We start from the raw sequence: 9275 nt of genomic DNA on the forward strand, positions 1-9275 counted from the left end.
TATAGCGGAGATTCGATTAGAAAAGGAAAGATTGTAATTTGGCATTCCTTCTGTTTTAACGTTCTTATTAAATAATATCTGCCTATAATTATGCCTGTATCAATTTTGTTACACAGTGTTAAGACAAGGCATTGCTTGTTGAGTAGACTCGGGGCGGGACTTGCTTTGTTACCAGAGCGACGTAATGAAAATATTAAATATATCATTCCCTCAAGTGGGAATCGAACCCACAACTGTTGCGTTTACTCGATTCAAGTAGATTTATTTTAGTTATTTCTATTTAAATAGATTTATTTTTAGACTAATTAAATTCAAAAAAAAAAATTATAACACTATAACTCTATTTTATAATAAAAGTTATAATAAGTAAAATAGGCGAGCCTAAATATTTAGTTAATTAACATTTCAATAAAAATAAAAAAAGCCTGCGTTGGCCGGGAATCGAACCCGGATCAACTGCTTGGAAGGCAACTATGCTGACCATTACACCACCAACGCAGATATGCGAGAAATCAAAATGTTTTATAGGATATTTGCTGAAAACTATTCACCCGTAGGCTGTATCCCGTACCTACATAGCAAGATAGGCAGTGGGAAAAAGGGACCATTGAAATACTTCCGTTCCCCACTTTCCGCGGAACTCTTCAGGCATCGCGTGTTTAGTGGCGGAGCTCAACGCCGCGCTTTACCTCCTACTCTGGTAAAAGTAAGGTACATATTTCATTCTCCTCATGTAAAATTTTCTAAATTAAGTCGCTATACCCAATATTTGAGTTGAGCTGTAAATTATTTAATATGTAATGTTAGGTTCGAATTTAGAAGCATAATATGAAGAATTCGTGAAGCTAAAAATGTATGATAAATTATAAATAATATAATTCTTTTTTATAATAGCATTTAATAAAGTCGTAGAAACGCTTACCTAATTGAAAATAAGTAAAAATATAAGAAAATGTTAAGTAACTTGCACATTTTATGCGCTATGACTGAGGTTTGACCACTTACTATGTTATATGTAATGTTACTATGTTATATGTAATGTATATGTATATACGTTTCAACGTTTAGACACTAGTGCTGAAACACTCCGTATCCTACTTTCCATCCAATTTACACATTGCGTACGTAGTTAAAAGAGGGGGGAAATAGAAATAAGTCTTCTAGAGAAAAACAAACCCAAAATCATCACGCTCACAGTCAGATGCTGATCCACTAAGCCACGACGTGAGTGACGAACACCTGTGTACATTCAGTGATGTCTTCATATGAATATCAACTTTAAAATAAGTCGTAATTGCATACATCTGTTTAAATATAATTTTGTCGTTTAATAGTTTAACTGTAAAGTGTACAAAACAAAATTAATATCTCTTTTAAGCAATTAATTTGATAAAATTGTCAAATATTTGTCAGTTCAACATAAGTTCGAGATTCGTCCCCAAGATATTGTCCCTAAAATGAACAGAAGGCTTTTTTATTCGCTTAGTGTCAGATGCTGTTCCACTCGACCACGACTTACAGAAGTTGAGAAAAGGCCTCTCGATGAATAAAAGTTAGAAGGTAGAGTAATGTCTAAAAAACAGTTTAAAAATTAAATTTAAATAGATATAGGATGGACAAAGAAATGCTGGAGTTTAGCTATTTTTTCTCATTCAGTACTTAAAAATAACTTAGTACTAACACACGTCATATCACTTTTCGCGCGAATTCAAGACATTCGCGTTTAGAATGGCGGAAGTAAACGCCGTTTTCCAGCAAAAGATTAATAATCCATAATTAAAACAAATAATATAATAACTCCATCTATACAAGATCATAGATGAAGGATAAAGCAAGTCATCTATAATCAAAGGTCTCTGCAATATATATTTATATTTGAATTAATACAGTGATTCTCACGAAACTGCCTATTATTAGATCATTACTAAGACAGCAAGAACAGGTTCATAGGAACAGTGGTTATCAGCGATTAGGCGTTAATGACCATACATCTTGTCCTACTTTAGGCGGACTACAGACGTATATGAGAATACTGACGAATATTATAATCGTAAGGAAATTAGAGGGAACCTAATGTTAAGACACTCCGCAGGCCACCTCTGATCCGAGACATTGTGTGATAAGTCGCAAAATTCAACGCCGCGCTTTGGCTTGTTAAGTTGTTAAGTTTTGATTATCGCTCGATGAAATGAACTATTTTAATTTTCTCGCTCTGATAGCATAGCGTTGGCCCGCACACACACAATATCATAAAAATTAGCCAGTAGATGGTTAACGGAGTGTCCTAACACTTAGAATCCTTAGCGTACCTTGCTATATATAATTACTAGCGGACGCGCGCAGGTTCGCTTGCGTATTTAGGGGTGAATTCTAATAAACCACGAAACGTGTGTTCAATTAAATATTTTTAAGACTCTAAATTTAAAATTTTATAATAATCGGTGCCGATTTAAAAAAAATCTATACAAAACTTTCAACCCCTTATTTGCACCCTAAGGGGGAGAGTTCTAGAAAACGATGAAACACGTGTTCAATGAAATACTTTTAAAAATCTAAATTTTAAATTTTATAAAAATCGGTGCCGATTAAATTTTTTTTCCATACAAACTTTCAACCCCTATTTCGCCCTTTTAGGGTTAAAATTTTTCAAAATCCCGTCTTAGTGGATGTCCAGATTACGAAAGTAAACATCTGTCCAAATTTCACGTTTCTAAGCACAGCGGTTACGGCTGTGCGTGCGTCTTACCTCAGTCAGTGAGGACAAGTCCTTTTATATATATAGACTAGCGGACGCGCGCAGCTTCGCTTACGTTTATAGGAGTGAATTCAAATAAACCATGAAACATGTGTTCAATGAAATATTTTTAAGAGTCTAAATTTCAAATTTTATAAAAATCAGTGGCGTTTTAAAGATTTTTCCAAAAAAACTTTCAACCCCTTATTTGCACCCTTAGGGGGTGAATTCTAGAAAACCATGGAACACATGTTCAATTAAATATTTTTAAGAGTCTAAATTTCAACTTTTATAAAAATCGGTAGCGATTTAAGATTTTTCCATACAAACTTTCAACCCCTTATTTGCACCCTTATGGAAAGAATTCTAGAAAACCATGAAACACGTGTTCAATTAAATACTTTTAAGAGTCTGAATTTCAAATTTTATAAGAATCGGTGCCGATTTAAATTTTTTTCCATAGTAACTCTCAACCCCTATTTCACCCCTTTAAGGTTAAAATTTTTCAAAATCCCTTCTTAGTAGATGTCCAGATTACGAAAGTAAACATCTGTCCAAATTTCCCGTTTCTACGCACAGCGGTTACGGCTGTGCGCGCGTCTTACCTCAGTCAGTGAGGACAAGTCCTTTTATATATATAGATTATAGTTTCACACTGTATCTAAATACAGCCAGAGGGTGTCCAGACTAATGTCTATCCGATATTGGTTTGTGGGCATACGGGTACGCGACCCCGGATCCTCGAGCCGCCACTCTTGTATCCTCATCCAGTCCGTAAGAATGGTGCGCGAGGCGAGTTCTTGGCCTTTCTAGGGGAGGACGTGTCATCGACAGGGAGACATGGTGGTGGAATGGAGTGGAGGCTGGAGTACACAGTAGCTAAACGTGCCTGTAAAAGAGCAGTAGCCAGAGCCCACAGTGAAAGTTTGTCACCATTGTATGATAAACTTGAAACTGTAGAGGGGCAGAAGCTCATTTACAAACTGGCACGTTCCCGGGATAAAGTGACGCAAGATATCACAAAATGTGTTTGCGTCAAAGATTCCCAGGGCACGCTGCTCTGTAGTCATGCCTCTGTGAAGGAGAGGTGGATAAGCTACTTCCAGGAGTTGCTGAATACTCAGCACCCATGCAGTCTTCATCACGACCCACCGCCTAACCTCGGACTTATTGCCCCAATAACCCTTGACGAAACACGTAATTGCCTTCGACTCATGAAGAACGGAAAAGCGGTGGGACCTGACGACATTCCGATCGCAGCGTGGAAATCGTTGGGCTCTCTTGGTGTGCTCATGCTTACTGACCTTTTTAACCATATCTTGAACACTGGTAAGATGCCGCATCAGTGGCAGCTTAGCTTTATTACCCCTTTTTACAAAGGAAGGGGCAGTATTCAAGATTGTGGTAGTTATAGGGGCATTAAGCTTATGAGTCATACCATGAAGCTCTTCGAGCGCATGATCGACCTCAGGCTCCGCCGAGAGTGTGCTATCTCTGAGTCTCAATATGAATTTCAGCCAGGATCGGGCACCATGGACGCCATTTTCGCCCTCAGAACTTTGATGAAGGCATACAGGGAAAAAGGAGAGCTCTGCATGTGGCCTTTTTGGATCTGCAGAAGGCCTTTGACTGTGTGCCTCGTCAGAGTATCTGGTGGGCTTTGCGATCCAAAGGGATCCCTGAGGCCTATATTGAGATTATCAGAGACATATACCACAAGTTTCTATGGTTAGGACTGCTGTTGGCGACACTAGACCCTTCCCGATTACAGTGGGGGTTCACCAGGGCTCGGCTCTTAGTCCGTTCTTATTCAATGTAGTGCTCGATACTGTCTCGGCTCACATCCAGGACCAGCCTCCATGGCTGATGATGTATGCCGATGACATAGCACTCATTGCCGAGAACCGACTGACGCTGGACCGTAAAGTGAACCTCTGGAAGGGTATGCTTGAGAACGGCGGTCTTAAACTAAATGTGTCGAAGACAGAGTACATGGCCTGCGGGAGCCGGGACTCGAGCACCATCCTTATAGGTCCTGAGCCAGCCGTTAAGTTGGAGAAGTTCAGGTACCTTGGATCCGTTATGCACGAGTCTGGAGGCATCGATCACGATGTCCAAGGGCGGATAAGCGCTGCCTGGGCCAAATGGCGGGAGGTGACTGGTGTGGTCTGCGACCGCAGAATACCGCCCAAGCTCAAGGGGCTAACCTATGGTAACCTATGGATAACCATGGTCTAACCACCGAGGACGCAAAAGACCGTGCAAAGTGGAGTAGGTTGAGTAGGAGGGCAGACCCTGGCAATAGCCGGGATTAATGCCAGGAGGAAGAAGAAGACTGTATCTAAATACAGCGTGAAACCATAGCTAACAACCTTCCGTACAACGGCCTCACAGGTAGGCTAAAAAAAATATATATTTCATATACTTATTGAAGTACGATTAGTTATTCCAATATTCGTCTTAATGTATGTAGTTACCCTAAGATTGGACCAATATTACTACATAATAAGAACAAATGTATCATATGAACAGTACACGTAAGCACATTCTTTATTTTTGATGTTGTGATTTCGTATATTTGATGATAATTAAGGCTAATTTTGGATTGGAATCCATTTTAACACGCTTTTATTAGGTCGAGATGTAACGTACGTCGAGGTGTAAGTAATAAAAAAAATTGAATTACCCGCACTTCTAATTGCTGTATCATCATGGAATTTACCAATCATAAGTAGCTCAGATGACAGTACGTATTTCACACAAACTTCGTTGTGAAATACGTAGTGTTTTTCCCGTCTTTTCCCGATCTCGTAGGAATTTTTTGAAGTACTCTTTTTGTACATAATCCATGGCAAAATTAAGAGTTCTATGCCGCATACTTTTGGCTCGTTTGTTTGTTTGTTTATTTTATTTCTCGGTTTAAGATGTGCCTCTTGAAATTCGGTGCGAAGTGGAGAACGGAGTTAGGACGAACTAAGTTATGTTACCACTGCCTAAAGAAATCTACTAGTATTACATTGGTTATGTACTCATTATATTTTTCAACGTACATCTGCGTTGGTGGTGTAATGGTCAGCATAGTTGCCTTCCAAGCAGTTGATCCGGGTTCGATTCCCGGCCAACGCAGTATTTTTATTAATATTTTTTGTATTATACTCGTAAAATAGGTCAAATAATATTTACATTTATTGTGATGGATTTACTAAGGAAGTTATCTTCATATGAACAATCAAATCAAAATATTCGTTTTGTAAAATATTTTTATAGTGATACGTTTACTTTACGGAGTAAAAGACTTTTTTTTATGGAAAAAGACAAGGCAAACGAGCGTACGGGTCACCTGATGGTAAGTGATCACCGCCGCCCCACGAACCCATGTAACGCCAGAGGAGCTACAGGTGCGTTGCCTTTAAGGTGGAAATAGACGTGCTTTTTGAAGGTACCTACTTCGTATCGACCTGGAAACACTGCTGCAGGTAGGCCGTTCCACAGTTCCGCGTGGAAAGAAGTTTTTACGAAACCGCACAGTAGTGGAGTGCCACGTGTCCTGGATGATACTTGAGTTTGTGACGTACTGAACTTCAAAAGCAATAAAATTATGGTAAAAATTGATTTATGGTGAAATCTATGCAGTTTTCACTTGCTTTTCCTGTCGGACTCTTCCCACTATAGTTAATTTAACTATAGAATAATTTTACAATTTTCTATCATAAAGATGTACATGTCTTTTGAACTGACATGCATCTGCGTTGGTGGTGTAATGGTCAGCATAGTTGCCTTCCAAGCAGTTGATCCGGGTTCGATTCCCGGCCAACGCAGTGTTTTTTATAGAAAAAAAGATACAAGGAATATTTATAATGTATTTTTATATTCTCAATGTTTTCAACGCGCATAACTGATTTGTTAAAACAAAATTTGGAAATAATATTTTGAAAGTTTTTTTTTTAAAAGTTGCCTTTTATAAGGCTTATTATGCTTCCTCATTCATTAGTTCCGTTGCGGGATTATAAATGTCACACAGACGCGATCCACAGCATTATAATACAAGAAGATATTTGTACTTTTTGTTACAATGTCAAAAATGTATTATATATTTATTATAATACTGTAAAATTAATCAAAAAATGTATAAATAGCTAGAAGCCTAACGGCATAAAGTCTTACTTTTAATAGGGCGGATGTGAGTTCGATCCTCATTCGGTTTTGTTTTTATTTCCTTGCTCTGATACCTAGATAAAGTACGACGTTAAGTTTCTCCACTCAACGGATAATAAGAAACGGAACGGACCGGAAATTTATTCAATATCTTCTCAGTCTATACTTGAAGACTTTTTATATTTAAACTTATGTTTAATTCCTGTCAAACAGATCTCGGCGTTAGATTCTTCCGACCAAAAGGAAACTATCTATCTTGAAAATGGATAAAAGTGAAAAACGAAGGGCCTTACTTAACTCTAGATTATTTCTACCTTATTATATAAGAAAAATAAATAGATATTAAAAAATATATCATTTTGGCTTCACGTAACCTGCACTTAGATAGGCAGAGGGAATCTGGGAACCCTTACCACCTGGGAATCAGGGAATACTGTTAAAACATTCCTTACTCAACGCGGCGCTTTGCCTCGTTAGCAGAGCAGGGACATCAATATATAAAATATTTCATGTCCTCGAGTAGGATCGAATCGATTCCACAACCTGTAGCGATTACAATCCGCACGCTGGCGCCACTGCAAGCATAAAAAATCCCATATTTAGGTAAAACTATGAAACCCCAGTTAAAATAAAGGTTGCAATGGACAATTTTGTATTAGCAAGAGTGGTATTTCCACAGTAATCCGACAGCAGAGTGAGCGCTGGGCTTAGCTCTATCGTCCGCGACGTTTTTGAATGAAATGAAAATTTTATCTCAAAGGTAAAAATATTAATATTCTAAAAAGCTTCTAACTATAGCTACAGTGGTTTTAGATTCGATTCTGATTTGAGAAAATGAGTATATGTTTTAATTATTCTTATTTTAATTATTTTGATTATCATTTATCGGTTGGAGATGACGCGGCGTTAGTTACTGTCACTCAACGCGCAAAGCTTCTAAATTAATAAAAGATCGATCGCTTCATTGGTTTACGTCACCTATAGCAGAAATACGGAATTAATGAACGTATGAAATAAAAGAAAACCAGGAAGTTATCATTATTTACGCAAAAAAATCGATGGCTAGAATTTATCAAAGATATAATTATGAGTGACTTAATTCTAAGTATCTGTAACAAACATGTAAATTTAAATATTTTTAACTAAATACTTTCAAAGTCTGAGCAGTACCAGATTAGGGACACTTTTTAGGAATGCTAACAATAACTACTACATAATATAGCTTCACGCCTCTTGTTTCATTAGATACGCAGAGGGAGATTAGTGTTGAGACACTCCGTTTCCCACATCCGCTATTTTCTCAAAACATTGCGTTTTGAGTGACCTTAACACCCCGTTTTTTATTGTTACCGGAGCGAAGCAATGAATATATTCATTTCCCAGAGTGAGAATGGATCCCACGACCAGAACATCTACAACCAGGCAGTATATACGAGTATGTACGAGTACGTACTATATTGGCATATATGAAACCAAACTTATCAAAACTGTTGTCGTAAACCTAAATAGCCTATTAATATTAATTATCTCATTCCACCATCCGCGACCATAAACTAGAATAACAAAATTAGAATAATGTTTATAGTTTTAGAATTGAATAGTATTTGACGATCCATTAATTTGGGCCCTGCAATAAAATTCCGCCATTTTAGTTGAATAATAATAATAATACCTTTGTTATTATTATTTATTTTCATATCATGCTATAGTGGCAGTGACACAGCGTCCGATTGTGAACGCGGTTGCAGGTTCGTTAACCACTCGGGAAGATCAATGTGTGTAATAATATGTATTTTCACAAGTCAAATTCAAACTCCCGACCACCGCACTCAACCAGACATGCCCATTTCAAAATCACGCCGTTAACTTAAGCAATAATAATAACACTACATCAGCCGTAATCAAGATCTCTAGTCTGGGATACAGCCGAACTGGTGTTTGTCGCTTCGAAAACGTGAAATGAGCAATTTTCGGGCCATTTCAAATGCATAAAACTTTATGCCTCACCGCAGAACCACTGACCAAAGTAAGGAGATCTACGCCAATTTTGCAAAAATCCACGTTTATTTGATCTTTTAGTACACATAAGGTAGGAAAGCGAGGTCAAGATAAGCTGGTCTTCGAGCTGGTGTAACTGTTAATTTTCAAGAATAGCCAAAACCTTTCCTCTTAACGAGCGGTGGTCATTAAGAAATGTTTAACAGCCGACGGAAATGCTTTGACCCGCGAGTGGCTTAGAAGTTATAGTAATTAGTGCAGGCACCAGGTTCAACTTATTCGATTTCATTACGGCAAATCATAGACGGTCTGGTCTTGGGAATTATGCTTGGCACAAGTTAAATTAGGATACTGGGATGTCTTGGCAACTTTGTTGTGTTGGAGTGCT

At 37.9% G+C, this 9275-nt stretch overlaps 3 non-coding genes across 3 annotated transcripts; 2 read left to right on the forward strand and 1 right to left on the reverse strand.

Moving 5' to 3' along the window:
* Positions 1 to 426: 426 nt before the first annotated feature.
* TRNAG-UCC (transfer RNA glycine (anticodon UCC)) lies at positions 427 to 498 on the reverse strand. Its single transcript has one exon. It is a non-coding gene; the product is annotated as a tRNA-Gly (tRNA).
* Positions 499 to 5788: 5290 nt separating this feature from the next.
* On the forward strand, positions 5789 to 5860 carry TRNAG-UCC (transfer RNA glycine (anticodon UCC)). Its single transcript has one exon. It is a non-coding gene; the product is annotated as a tRNA-Gly (tRNA).
* A 620-nt stretch (positions 5861 to 6480) lies between these two features.
* On the forward strand, positions 6481 to 6552 carry TRNAG-UCC (transfer RNA glycine (anticodon UCC)). The gene has a single exon. It is a non-coding gene; the product is annotated as a tRNA-Gly (tRNA).
* Positions 6553 to 9275: the final 2723 nt, after the last annotated feature.

This window comes from Heliconius melpomene, chromosome 4, assembly GCF_056956725.1.
Source record: "Heliconius melpomene rosina isolate 202511_hmr_F chromosome 4, ASM5695672v1, whole genome shotgun sequence".
In the NCBI taxonomy this organism is placed as follows: domain Eukaryota; kingdom Metazoa; phylum Arthropoda; class Insecta; order Lepidoptera; family Nymphalidae; genus Heliconius; species Heliconius melpomene.